The 13,889-nt window shown below is 50.2% G+C and overlaps 1 long non-coding RNA gene across 1 annotated transcript; it reads right to left on the reverse strand.

Moving 5' to 3' along the window:
* Nucleotides 1–11,785: 11,785 nt before the first annotated feature.
* On the reverse strand, nucleotides 11,786–12,432 carry LOC119359672. Its single transcript, XR_005172622.1, has 3 exons — nucleotides 12,345–12,432; nucleotides 12,181–12,245; nucleotides 11,786–12,079 (listed from the first exon to the last, which is right to left on the reverse strand). It is a non-coding gene; the product is annotated as an uncharacterized LOC119359672 (long non-coding RNA).
* Nucleotides 12,433–13,889: the final 1,457 nt, after the last annotated feature.

The following is a 13,889-nucleotide window of genomic DNA, read 5'->3' on the forward strand; positions in this document are numbered from 1 at the left end:
AGGGAGCACCCGGGCAGCTTCCTGCGGGCGAGGGACTTCTTGATAGCTTTGCTCTTGCTGTGCTGGCGCCTGACGGAGCGGGTTTCGCCCAGGGGCCACGCGCCTTCGAGCCATGGCGCCTTCCTGAGGAGGAGGAGGCCAGGGCGCCGCCCGAGCTTCATTGCCCGCGCGGGGCGGAGTGCGGTGCAGCGGAACGGACGGCGCAGGAGAGCCCCCTGCGGCGCGGACGAGCTCGGCGACGCGGTCGAGCCATTCTTCGTAGACGTCGTCGACAGGACGGTAGCCCAGGAGCTCGTTCACCGTGATGAGTGCAGCCCGAGCCTCCATGGGCGTGCGGAGCGCGCGGGACGAAGAACCAGCTGGGGTGAGCGAGGCAGTTGCGGTGCGGCCGTCTTGCCGCACGGATAGATGCTGGGACGATGCTTCCTGCTCGTCCCCCGCCGGGCCGGTGGCGGCGTTGCCGGCAGGTGACGGGGAACGGCGAGGACACCCGCTGACAGGGGCCGTCTGGGCGACGCGGGAAGCGAGCGCGGCCCGGCGCTCAGCGCGGGCCCGACGAGCATCAGACATGGGTGTGATGGTCGGAGGAGAACGGGGTGGTGGAAGACGAATCCCGGCGCACCCCTACCTAGCGCGCCAAATGTCGGATTTCGGGTTCCGGCAGACCCTTGAGGTTCGAACACTGGGGTGCGCGCGGAGATTTCGCCTCCTACCTACCTGCACTCCTCCGCCTTGCCAGGATCTAAACTAAGGAAAGAACAAACACAAGGGACGCAGGGTTTATACTGGTTCGGGCCACCGTTGTGGTGTAATACCCTACTCTAGTGTGTGGTGTGGTGGATTGCCTCTTGGGCTGATGATGATGAACATTACAAGGAAGAACAGCCTCGCGAGGGTCTGTTCTTGGCTGGGGCGATGAACTGCTGGGAGGAGCTCAGTCACCTTTCTCTCTCTCTCTCTTTCTGATCTTCTCTAACCTTCCAAAACCCCCGACCCCCTTTGCTGTGTGGGTGGCTGGTCCTATTTATAGTGGCCCTGGTCCTCTTCCCAAATATCGAGCGGGAAGGGAGCCAACAATGGCGGGCTAATTTGAAGGGGGACAGCTAGTATCAGCTATCCTGGCAAAAGTAGTCTTCGCCTGCGCAAAGCTCTGGGGATGATGCCATCTTGGGCTCCACGGTGACCTCCATCTCGTAGTCCTCCTGGTCTTGGTCTCGTTGCACCGAAATGGCAACCTTTGCCTGATGCCTCGGTACTCCGCGGCTGCGCTTGCCCCCTTTGCACCAAAGAGGAAGGGAGGACACTGCGTGGGCTGGCACCCGCCTAGTGCCCCCGGTCGTCATGGCTTGCATCACGGGCACCTCGTGAGGTACCCCGCCTTGATCTCTCTGCCTCCTCATGAGCCAGCCTGACGAGGCCGCGCCTGAGGAAGCTCCGTGTCGTCCGCCCCACGAGGGTCTTGGGTTTGTGTTGGTGAAGATGGGCCGCGCTGGGCCCCCCTTTGAGCCACGCCGCAGGCCGCAGGCAGGCAAGTCTTGGGACCCCCGTTCCCAGAACGCCGACAAAGTTTTCATCTCTTCGTTGAACTTAATCAATCAATGGTTTTCGTTAGTGGCCGTTTGTCACCTCATAATTTTGAGATGTTTCAATAAGCCCACTACAAGCTTATTCTTTTCATTGCTAGTTTTCCAACAACTCTTTTCTAACCTTCTTGCAAGGATGCTTTCCTAATTCAATTGTGGGAGAAGTTGTCATTTTCTTCTCTGTTCTTTTCTTTCCATCAATCCAGCTTCTATTCTTGCGTTCCGGAGGCATGATGATGTTGCTCTCTTTGACCCATCATCTCTTTTTGTAAAGATAATGTTCTTTCTTTTGCTTGTCCATTCAACCGGAGTGTTGTGTTCTACATTCAAGTTCTCTCATCTTATCAAGTTTTGCCACCCTTCTCAACCGGAGTGCTGTCTGAAATCTCTCTTACCCCTTGTGCCATTCTTTCAATAGTTCCGAAGGCAGTGTATTGTGGATTTCGTCAAGTATCCTCTCATCTTGTCAAGTTCTTGTTCAATTCCTTCCATTTACAGTCGGAGTGTTGCCCAAACTATATCATTCTTATTCCTTCTCTATCTTGTTTAACCGGAGTGTTGTGGCTATCATTCCTCTTCGAACCGGTCTCTCATCCAAGTGCTTTCATTCTGATTCCTTGTTCCTCTTTTCTAACGGAGTGTTTTCAACCTCGTTCATCTTCGTTGTATTCTTTTCTTGAAATTGTTTAACCTCGCAAGGTTCTTTGGTTTCAGTCGTTTGTCAAAGAAGCAACTTAGATTTACCTCTTCCTTCCTCTTCCATTTCTCTCTGGTGCCATCCTAGATCTCGGGACGAGATCCTCTCGTAGTGGTGGAGTGTTGTGACGCCCCCACACCGATGCGCCAGGTGTCTCCCAGTTGTTCGCTGTCGTTGCCATGTCTTTTGCTTGCATGTTGCATTTCATCATGTCATCATGTGCATTTCATCATCATGTTTTTGAAACATGCATTCGTCCGGGTCTCCCCGTCCTCTCCGTTGTCCATTCTGAGCCCAACCACACTCGCACGCGCCCGCGGCATGTTCGAGATAGTATTTTTTATAAGTGGCCAAAAAATGTTCTCGGAATGGGTTGAAAGTTGGCATGCAGTGTTGTTATGTTGTCAGTAGGCCACCTGCCAAATTTCAATGCATTCGGAGTTTGTTTAATGCCCCAACGGATAAATATAGCGGCAATAATAGTCGGTCTATCGTCCGACGTTTTTGGTCTCCGGAATCTGTTGCCGGGCTGCATTCCCCTCTTTCATCTCAGCTCAACCCCACTTCACAGCCCAGTAATCCAGCCCACTAAACCTCACCTCAGACCAGAACCGTTTGATTGCGATCGGAGGGTCCAAATCGGTCTCAAACCCACCAAACCCTAACCCCTTCCTTATATAAATCCCCCTGAGGGAGTCCTGGATTAGGGGGTGTCCGGATAGCCGGACTATACCTTCGGCCGGACTCCTGGACTATGAAGATACAAGATTGAAGACTTCATCCCGTGTCCGGAAGGGACTTTCCTTGGCATGGAAGGCAAGCTTGGCGATACGGATATGTAGATCTCCTACCATTGTAACCGACTCTGTGTAACCCTAGCCCTCTCCGGTGTCTATATAAACCGGAGGGTTTTAGTCCGTACGGACAACAATCATACCATAGGCTAGCTTCTAGGGTATAGCCTCTCTGATCCCGTGGTAGATCTACTCTTGTACTACCCATATCATCAATATTAATCAAGCAGGACATAGGGTTTTACCTCCATCAAGAGGGCCCGAACCTGGGTAAAACATCGTGTCCCCTGCCTCCTGTTACCATCCGCCTGGACGCACAGTTCGGGACCCCCTACCCGAGATCCGCCGGTTTTGACACCGACATTGGTGCTTTCATTGAGAGTTCCTCTGTGTCGTCACTTTTAGGCCCGATGGCTTCTCCGATCATCAACGACAATGCGATCCAGGGTGAGAATTTTCTCCCCAGACAGATCTTCGTATTTGGCGGCTTTGCACTGCGGGCCAATTCGCTTGGTCATCTGGAGCAGATCGAAAGCTATGCCCCTGGCCATCAGGTCAGATTTGGAAGTTTGAACTACACGACCGACATCCGCGGAGACTTGATCTTCGACGGATTCGAGCCACAACCGAGCGCGCCGCACTATCAGGATGGGCATGATCTAGCTCTGCCGCCGAACAGTGCCCTGGAGGCCGCACCTGTGTCCGCTCCGACCCTTAGTGCGGAGCCGATCACACCAATCAAGGATGGGTGGTTAGACACCGCCTCGGGGGCTGCAATCTCTACGGCGATCAAGCCGAACACCAGCCTTGTCCTCTGCGAAGCCCGTGACTCCAAGGTGCCGGACTCCTCTCCGGACTCCGAGCCCTCCGCGCCCCTACCGATCGAATCCGATTGGGCGCCGATCATGGAGTTCACCGCCGCAGACATCTTTCAGCACTCGCCCTTCGACGACATTCTGAATTCACTCAGGTCTCTCTCTTTGTCAGGAGAGTCCTGGCCGGACTATGACCGGCAGGATTGGGATGTGGACGATGAAGAAATTCGATGCCCACCCACCACCCACTTCGTAGCCACTGTCGATAATTTAAACGACGTGCTTGACTTCGACTCCGAAGACATCGACGGTATGGACGACGATGTAGGAGATGAACATGAACCAACGCCTATAAGGCACTGGACAGCCACCTCATCTCATAATGTATACATGGTGGACACACCCAAAGGAAGCGACGACGAGGAACACAGGGATGCAACGAGGGATCATTCACTCGAAAAGCAATCAAAGCGGTGACGTAAGCGCCGCTCCAAGCCCCGCCTCGACAGAGACAGCAGCCATACAGACCCAGCCATAGAGCAGGACGAGCCGGCGAACGACGAACATGCCTTCGAGCAAACGTCCGAATAGGGCAACTTGGATAAACAAACCGAACACCCCGTCCCGGATGAAAACAACAGTCCGGACGACCTTACGCCGGATAAACTCATGGAGCAGAAGAACCTCCACAAAAGGCTCGTCGCCACTGCGCATAGCCTGAAAAAGCAGAAGCGGAAGCTCAAAACTACGGAAGATGCACTCAGAATCAGATGGAGCAAAGTACGCAACACCGCAGACAAATATGGCGGCAGTCGCCGCACAAAAAGCTATCCAAAGTGAAAGCTACTGCCTGAATTTGACGAGGAGGCCTTAGAGCCCCCGCAGTCAAAAAATAGGAAAGCCACCCGGTAGGATAGACGACCGCATGGCCAGCATGGAGCGGCAAGCGGCGCCGCACACAAGCCGGCACGCGATCCACCAAAGGATCCGCATCAAAAATATGGCCCAGCCAGATCTATCTACGGGCCAAGAAAGCAAGCTCTAGTAAGCAATGCAACACAACAAATATTCGAACATCACGGCACACCCAAATACAGGGGTGCCGCACACCCCCTATGTTTCACCAATGAGGTGTTGGACCATGAATTTCCAGTGGGATTCAAGCCCGTAAACATAGAGGCGTACGACGGAACAATAGACCCTAGGGTCTGGATCGAGGATTATATCCTCCACACGCCATAAAATACTTACCCCTCAAGCTTAAAGGGCCAGCCCGGCATTGGCTCAAAAGCCTTCCCAAAAACACCATTGGAAGTTGGGAAGAGCTTGAGGATGCTTTCCGGGAAAATTTTCAAGGGACCTATGTCCTCCCTCCGGATGCAGACGATCTCAGTCACATAACTCAACAGCCCGGAGAGTCAGCCCGGAAATTCTGGAACAGATTTCTTACTAAAAAGAATCAGATAGTCGACTGTCCGGACGCCGAAGCCCTAGCAGCTTTTAAGCATAACATTCGAGACGAATGGCTCGCCAGACACCTTGGCCAAGAAAAGCCAAGAACAATGGCCGCATTAACAAGCCTCATGACCCGCTTTTGCGCAGCAGAGGACAGCTGGTTGGCAGGATGTAGCACCAGCGACCCAAGTACATCCGAAGTTAGGGATGGAAACGGAAAACCCCGACGCAGCAAGGACCAGCGCCGGAATAAGGGAACAGCCCAAAGAGAACGGCGGTCAATGCCGGATTCAAAAGCTCGCGGCAGAATCAAAGAAAGCCGCCCCTCAAGGATAACAGGGACAAGCTATCCAACTTAAACAAAATCTTGGACAAGATATGTCAAATACACAGTACTCCCAGGAAGCCTGTGAACCATACCCACAGAGATTGTTGGGTTTTCAAGCAAGCCGGCAAACTCAACGCCGAACACAAGGGGCTCGACACACCAAGTGAGGACGACGATGAACCCCACAAGCAGAGCACTAGGAAACAAAAGGATTTCCCACAAGAAGTCAAAACAGTAAACTTACTTCACGTGGCGAACAGAATGGCGCCACCAGAGATATGCGCCATACGGCCTATCCCAAAGGAGTCTCGCCAATGGTTGTTAAAACCGATCACCTTCGACCATCAGGATTACTCTAGAAGTATCCAGAACGCAGGCTGGACTGCCTTGGTATTAGATCCAATAATCGGCGGACTCCACTTTACAAATGTCCTGATGGACGGCAGCAACGGTCTAAACCTGTTATACCAGGACACAATCCGCAACATGGGGATAGACCCAACAAAAATTCGCCATAGCAAAACCTCGCCAGGCCCGGATGCCCGCTGCATGGGTTCTCTCCGGCTAGAAGTTATGCTCGGCTCCCCCGATAACTTCCGTCGCGAACAGCTAACTTTCCACATCGCCCCATTCTCAAGTAGCTATCAAGCACTGCTGGGTCGCGAAGCTTTCGGCCGCTTTAACGCGATACCGCATTATGCATCTCTTACGCTTAAGATGCCCGGTCCACGAGGCATCATCTCATTAAAGGGAAAACATTGAGTGTTCCTCTCGCGCAGAAGACAGTGCGGCTGCCTTGACAGCCCCACAATAAAGCGGCTTCACCAGCCAAAGCACCTAAACAGGTCGTCAAGACCACGGACACGGCTAGACGAGTCCGGCATAAACATACAATTGATAAAGCCTTAATAGCCGTATACCCCTGTACTAGGGGCTCCGCGCATATCAAACAACAGACAATAAAGCTCAATTTTACCTATTTCGATTTATACTTTGTTTATTTAGTATAACTCATGTTCGGCACGATCTTTCTTCAACTAAGTTCCTCTCTTTTACAGATGAACACCGTGCTACGCCCGTCCAGGATACGGCACAATGGGGACACGGGTGCAGACGTGCAGCAGGGACCCGTTCCAAGGATTCTTTTCAGATTAAGACCCTGTGTAAACCTTTTTTACTTTCTCTTGTTGATACACATCCCCTGGTTTCTTGGTATAACCAAGGAGGAGGCTGGCATTTTGGCATGTGGCCACGTCAGAGTTTTGCGCGTACCTGGACACTAGGGGCTTATTACTAAGGGCGTTATCCCGCTCGCCCTCATAAAGACCGAATACCTTAGGGAGTGTTCGGCGTCGCGAGTTTGGCCTTATATGCATCAGCTCTGAATCATGTCTTTGGTCAAATGTTGGGTTTGCCCGGCTCCTGTGTTTTGCTACCTTACGTTCCGCTCTATCGGCTAAGGCGGCACCAGGAGAACTACTGCGATTGTGCCCCGGTTCGGCCAGGCGAGCACCTCAGTAGAGAAAGCCAAAAACTGACTGTCATGATATAGCGTGAGACTGGTCAACCACTCGATGACTTACCGGAATCTTTAGGATTCCTCCGCGTTAACAAAGGGCCGCTTCCCGGCCAGGCACATACGCGCCCCGAGTTCGAGCGAGTGCAGGCGCCACCAGGAGCTATATAAGTAGCCTCACTGTCAAACTCCTATGGCTAAGTGAAAGTGATAAAGCATCATAGTCCGATTGCCTAGTTCGCAGCGCTATCACCTCCTTTGTAGGACCAAGACGTTGGATCAAGTGTGAAAATGCGCCTTCTGCGAACACCCCCGCATTATGTGCGTGGGGGCTGAAGCCGACGACTACCATCTTTCGGATTATATATACATATATGTTAAACGGCCGCACAGGAGGTATTATAATACTTGCATGCACAAGTATAAAATACTTCTACAATTTATCAAAATATTGTTTTACAATAATATATGCTATTCGAATATAGTATCCTTCGAGCACTGCGTCTCTATTAAACGAGCGCCTTGCAGAACTTCCTGAAAATAGTGCTCGGCAGGTACTAGGCTTCCATCCGAGTCTAGGGATGCAACAGCGGTGGCCTCCATTTCCGCCCAGTATGTCTTGACACGGGCAAGAGCCATCCACGCACCCTCTATGCACGCTGACCTCTTCATCGCATTGATATGCGGCGCCGCACCAAGGAACTGCTGCACCAGGTTGAAATAACTTTTCGGCTCTGGCCTCTCTGGCCACATATGACTCATGACATACTTCGTGGCGAGTCCGGACAACCTATTTAGCTCGGCCCATTCGGCCAAACGATCGGCTAATGACAGTGGCCGCTCCGGATTGTGGAACTGTGACCAAAAGAGCTTTTCCACTTCGCGATCCTCTTGATCTCGGAAGTGTTCGGCCGCATCTGCGGCATTCGCTGCCAAATCCAGATAGATGTCCGCCGTACTCCACATCCGGTCTAACGGAGCATGTTTAGGATCACAGAACTTCCTTTGCAGCATAAAGGGCTTTCTAGCCGCGATCTCTCCGGCCTGACGCAGCTCCTCCTTCATAGCTCTCATCGCAGAGCGAGCATCCTTGGAATCGGCAACGGCCTTCTCCAGGTCCGTCTTTTCCGCCTGATCTTCTTTTTCAAGAAGCTTGCAACGGTCAGCAATGCTCTTCAGCTTCATAGCCATCTCGGCCATTTCCTTCTTGCTTCGTCAGTGAGCATCCTGTTCGGCTTTCAGCTCTTCAACCTTTCCGGCAGCCGCATCACTTTTCCTGGCTTGCTCCTTGGCTCGGGCAAGTTCCGCCCGAAGATTCTCCATGGCAGCAGCACCATCTGCATCAAGCGCACACATTGTAAGATACTGGCATAAAGCTCCTCTTACCAGGTGATGCCGGAGTAATTACATACCTTGTGCCTCGTCAAGCCGCTTGTTGACAAGCGCGATGTCGGCATCTACCACGTCAAGTTGCCGCTTTAGCTCGGCAAATTCATCAGTCCGGCTGGCCACCCAACACTTCGCCACCTACGTATGAAGGTGGCATATTAGACCTGGGATTATGATCCTCTGCGCGTCGTCACTTTTGACAATGCACAGAGTCTCAGGGGCTACTATCTACATAGGGCGCATCTTATTTATGTGCAACTGTCCAAAAAGGGTACATTATTTCGCGGACCTCAAAACCTGTCAGTAAACTCCTGACGGCCTCGTGCAATCCGCTCTCCGCGGATGAAATCCTCTCAATCACCATACCCATCAATGCACGGTGCTCCTCTGAGATAGATGCTCGCCCTAGTAGATCCTTCAGCTCCTCCGACCGTGCACCAGACGGTGCCGGACTCGTCCGATGGCCCTTTTCGAAGGCCGGACTCAGAGGGCTTTGGGGGGCCATATGACTACCTTCCGGCCCTGCCGGATTCGGAGAAACCCTCCACGATGATACCTCAGGGTCGCCCGCCTCGCAAGGCGGTACGGCAGGGGGAGGCGTTCTGCTCTCCATCATCTCCGGAAGAAGATCCCCCGAAGACGAGCTCTGCTGAGAAGGGCTAAGGTCCGAGCTACAAGGTAAATTTTTGATTACTCTTCTCAGATATAACGCAAGGATTTCTCTCATTTCTTAAAAAGAAAAAATCCTCTCTACTTACGGCTCGGTGGAGGCCTGATCCCCTTGAAGGCATAATTCGGCCGAAGTATCCCCCGGCGCAGGATCCTCTGACGAAGATTTCTTCCCCCGCTTTGAGGCCATGGTCTCCGGGTCGTCAGAGGCGGTCCTCTTCTTCCCCTGAGGAGAGGAATTTTTGATTCCTCCCTTCCGTACAACCTCCTTCAAGGAGGCTGTAGCTTCCTTGTCCCCTCCCTCGCTTTCCTCCGAAGGCACAACCTCCAACATCCTGACTAGCACGGGATCCGGCGTGGTCTCGGGGAGGGGGGCCGGACACCTGATTAGCTTTGCTTTCGCTATCCACTCCTGTTTAAAGGACAACTCTTTTAGGGAAATTTTATGATAAATATACGGATAGCGAGTCCGGGCACAAGGCTACTTACTTGAGTATCCGGGCGATTTCAGCGCAGGCCTGCGTCCTCGGTCAAGTCCGGACACATTGATTGTGATCCGAGGAACAATTTGTACATCTCCATGGCCGTTGCGCCCATGAAATTCTGGAGAGCTCGTGGTCCCTCCGGATTGAACTCCCATAGGCGAAGGGGGCGACGTTTGCCGGGCAAGGCTCGGTGAATCAACATGACCTGCGTCACCACGACCAGGCTAATGTCTCTTTCTAAGAGATCTCGAATACAGCCCTGCAACAAGGGCACGTCCTTGGATGGCCCCCAGTCCAATCCTTTATTGACCCACACACTAGCTGTGGTGGGGGACCCGAGCGAAAGGCAGGTGGCGCCACCCACTTGGTGCTCCTAGGAGCGGTGATATAAAACCACTCTCGTTGCCATAAGATGGACTCCTCTTGAAAATAGCCCTCGGGCCATGGAGCACCAGCATTCTTGCTTATAAAAGCACCTCCGCACTCCGCGTGCCGTCTCTCGATCATCTTCGGCTCTACTTTGAAGGTCTTGAGCCATAGTCCGAAGTGAGGAGTAATACGAAGGAAGGCTTCACACACGACGATGAATGAGGAAATATGGAGGATGGACTCCGGGGCTAAGTCGTGAAATTCCAGCCCATAATAAAACATGAGCCCCCTCACGAAGGGATCCGTCGGGAAGCCTAGCCCCCGAAGGAAGTGAGACATGAACACCACACTCTCACCAGGCTTGGGAGTGGGAATGACCTTCCCTTGAGCAGGCAGCCTATGCCAGATATCGCCGGTCAAGAACCTGGCCTCTCTCAACTTCCGCACGTCTTCCTCCGTGACGGAGGAGGGCATCCATCAGCCTTGAAGGTCGGAACCGAACATTGTCGAAGGTCCGAAGCGCCTGAAATCTGGAGCCTTGGGTGTTGGAACTCGAGGCAAAGGGCGAACTCGTTTGAGATTGAAAGAAAGGAGTAAGGCCTTGGTCTCTTTATAAGAGGTTGAATACCAAGGGCCTTCCCCGTGACCGTTTGGGACTCGCCTTTGATCGAGAAAACATACCAACGGGTACGACTGGGTTACCCACGTCCGTATTGATGAGAATCCCAGAATAAGGGGACACGATCTCTGCTTTGACAAGACGTGCCAAGGAAACCGCCTCGCTAAACGCGCTGAGGTGGGACAGTGAAACGGTTCGAATAAAGACTTGGTCGTGGTGTGATGTCACGCTACGGAATACGTCAGCAGATTAAATTTGTGTAAATATTATTCTCTCTATGTCAATATGTGGAAACTTATTTTGCAGAGCCAGACACTACCATTGTGTTCAAAATTTTCTATGAAGTACTTGGAGGAGGAACCTGCCTTGCAATGCCAAAGACAATCTGCGTGCCGGACTCGTCGCCATTGAAGCCTGGTCCAGGGGCTACTGAGGGAGTCCTGGATTAGGGGGTGTCCGGATAGCCGGACTATACCTTCAGCCGGACTCCTGGACTATGAAGATACAAGATTGAAGACTTCGTCTCGTGTCCGGAAGGGACTTTCCTTGGCATGGAAGGCAAGCTTGGCGATACGGATATGTAGATCTCCTACCATTGTAACCGACTCTATGTAACCCTAGCCCTCTCCGGTGTCTATATAAACTGGAGGGTTTTAGTCCGTACGGACAACAATCATATCATAGTCTAGCTTCTAGGGTTTAGCTAGGGATGGCAATGGGGACAATCCCCTATGGGGACCCATAGAACATCCCCGTACCCATCTATTCCCCATCACCCCATCCCCATCCCCGTTTGCATGACCGGGGATGAAATTATCCCATACCCATGCCCCACTGGGGAGCGGGGCCCCATTAGGGTCCCCATCCCCATAAACAAATAATCATATAAATAATATGATAAAATACAATCAACATTTATTAAAGTGAAATAACAAATAAAAATGCACTAATAATGGTACATGGCGACAAGATGTTGTATGCACCATGGTTGAACACATAACAAGCCATAATGGGCATGTTTCTAACACAAATATCATAGAAATATTGAATAGCATGAGCACACGCTTGAAGAGAGTATCAATGCAAACACCACATTTAATAAGGACGAAATTTGTCTGACTCGCTTGACATAATTTATTGACTACAAAATTTGTCTGACTCGCTTGACATAATTTATTGACTCCAACATAAGGTTCCATGTGACCATAACTAACTTAAGGTAAACATGATCGTGCGCAAAAGTATTGCAGAGGTAGCAAGCTAACAGCTACAGCCTTGGTATGTGTTCGGCATCATTGTTTGTTGAAGTTGAGCCGACTTGTAGGAAGTACAGAAGGAACCCCCTCTATAGTGTGATGCGCTGCAGAAACACATACGACAACCATAAAAAAATGCTTGATGATTAGATAAAAATCTTTGAAGTATGAAAATGGTGCCATGTACAATCTTAGGTTGACTCACCTCTAAACCTTCTTGTATATCATCAAGGCAACTCCAGAAACTAGCAGCCTCGGTCTTCTCATCATCTACATGTGACATGTCCAAAAAAACAGAAACATAAATTTAATCATAAAACTAGAAAATAGAAATGGTTAAAGGATCAAATGATAGAGAAATGTGCAAACCTTTAGCTTTGTTTCTCTCCCAGTTTTGTGAACACATTAAAGCCTCTAGCAAATCAGGGGTCAAACGACTGCGGTGCTCACTAAGTACTCTTCCACTTCTACTGAAAGCTGACTCGGAAGCTACTGTAGTTACTGGGATGGCAAATATATCACGCGCAATAACCCTCAAAGTTGGGTAGCGTGAATCAGCAACATTCCACCATCCCAACACATCAAAATTCTCTTGATTAGCTGGCACATACTCATCATCCAAATAGCGGTCTAACTCTGTTCTGGATAAACTGGGTGCAGGCCTCTTTCTAGCTACTCGTGCACTGAAGATGGACATCACCTCGTTAGCTTCCATTGCAGAAATGGACACAGACTGGGCTTCTGTATTCTCTTGCTCACTCTCCATTTGATATTCAAGCATCAGGCTAGACACTAACTCACGGATCTCATGAACTTTACTCTCACAATCAATAATGGACTCGTCACCAAGGAGCATTTCAAAGCACACATCCAGCATATCAATCTTAAACCGTGGATCAAGGAGTGTAGCAATACCCATGAGGCCTTGGATATCAGACCAGTACTTGTCAAATTTTGCACTCATAGCATCTGACATAGCTTCTATAATTTCATTCCCACACTTCGACCACTTCCTTATATTCATTTTAATTTCACAGATCTTAGGAAAGTAAATATTAGCAGTCACATACTGAGTCCCAGAAAATATTTCAGTAATGTCAGCAAACAACTTAAGCCTATCACAGACTTCTCCACAAAATTTCCAATCATCATCACTAGGAGCACAAGTAAAGGTATTTTCCCGCTGCCTCAAGCGATTAAATACACTCTTGTAGCGTAAAGCAACACTGAGCATAAAGTACGTAGAGTTCCATCGTGTTTTCACATCAAGGGATAATTTTTTACTTTGGTTACTTTCAGCATCTTGGCAACCTCTTGAAAATTCTCTATCCTCTTAGGTGTGCTAGTCCAGAATGCAACACTATCACGGATTTTCTCAATCGATTCTTCTAACACATCAAAACCATCCTTGACTATCAGGTTAAGAATATGCGCACAAAAACGCATATGTAAAAGCTTGCCACCTAACATAAGCTTACTTGGACCTATCAGATTCTCTAATATGGGAATGCAAGCATCATTTGTTGTGGCATTATCAACAGTCAATGTAGATACCTTATCTTCCAGATACCATTCGACCAGTGCATCATGAAGTATCTCGGCAATTACACGAGCTGTATGTGGTGCTGGAACATAAATAAATCTGCATATAAAAAATGCAAAAGCTTGTTATTAGAGACCATGTTATACAACGGTGGTGCAGTTTGCATAAAAAAATAACACAAAATATATGACCAAAAATACCTCATAATATAGCTCTGAAGCTTCCAGGATTCATCAACGAAATGTGCTGTGATAGCCTTGTAGCCTCTTTTCTGATGTTCAGACGTCCACATATCTGTAGTGATAGTCACCCTGCTTTTATTTTTCTCCATGTAGTTGATAGCCCTCTTCTTTTCAATTTTATAGCTATCT

This window comes from Triticum dicoccoides, chromosome 2A, assembly GCF_002162155.2.
Source record: "Triticum dicoccoides isolate Atlit2015 ecotype Zavitan chromosome 2A, WEW_v2.0, whole genome shotgun sequence".
Taxonomy (NCBI): domain Eukaryota; kingdom Viridiplantae; phylum Streptophyta; class Magnoliopsida; order Poales; family Poaceae; genus Triticum; species Triticum dicoccoides.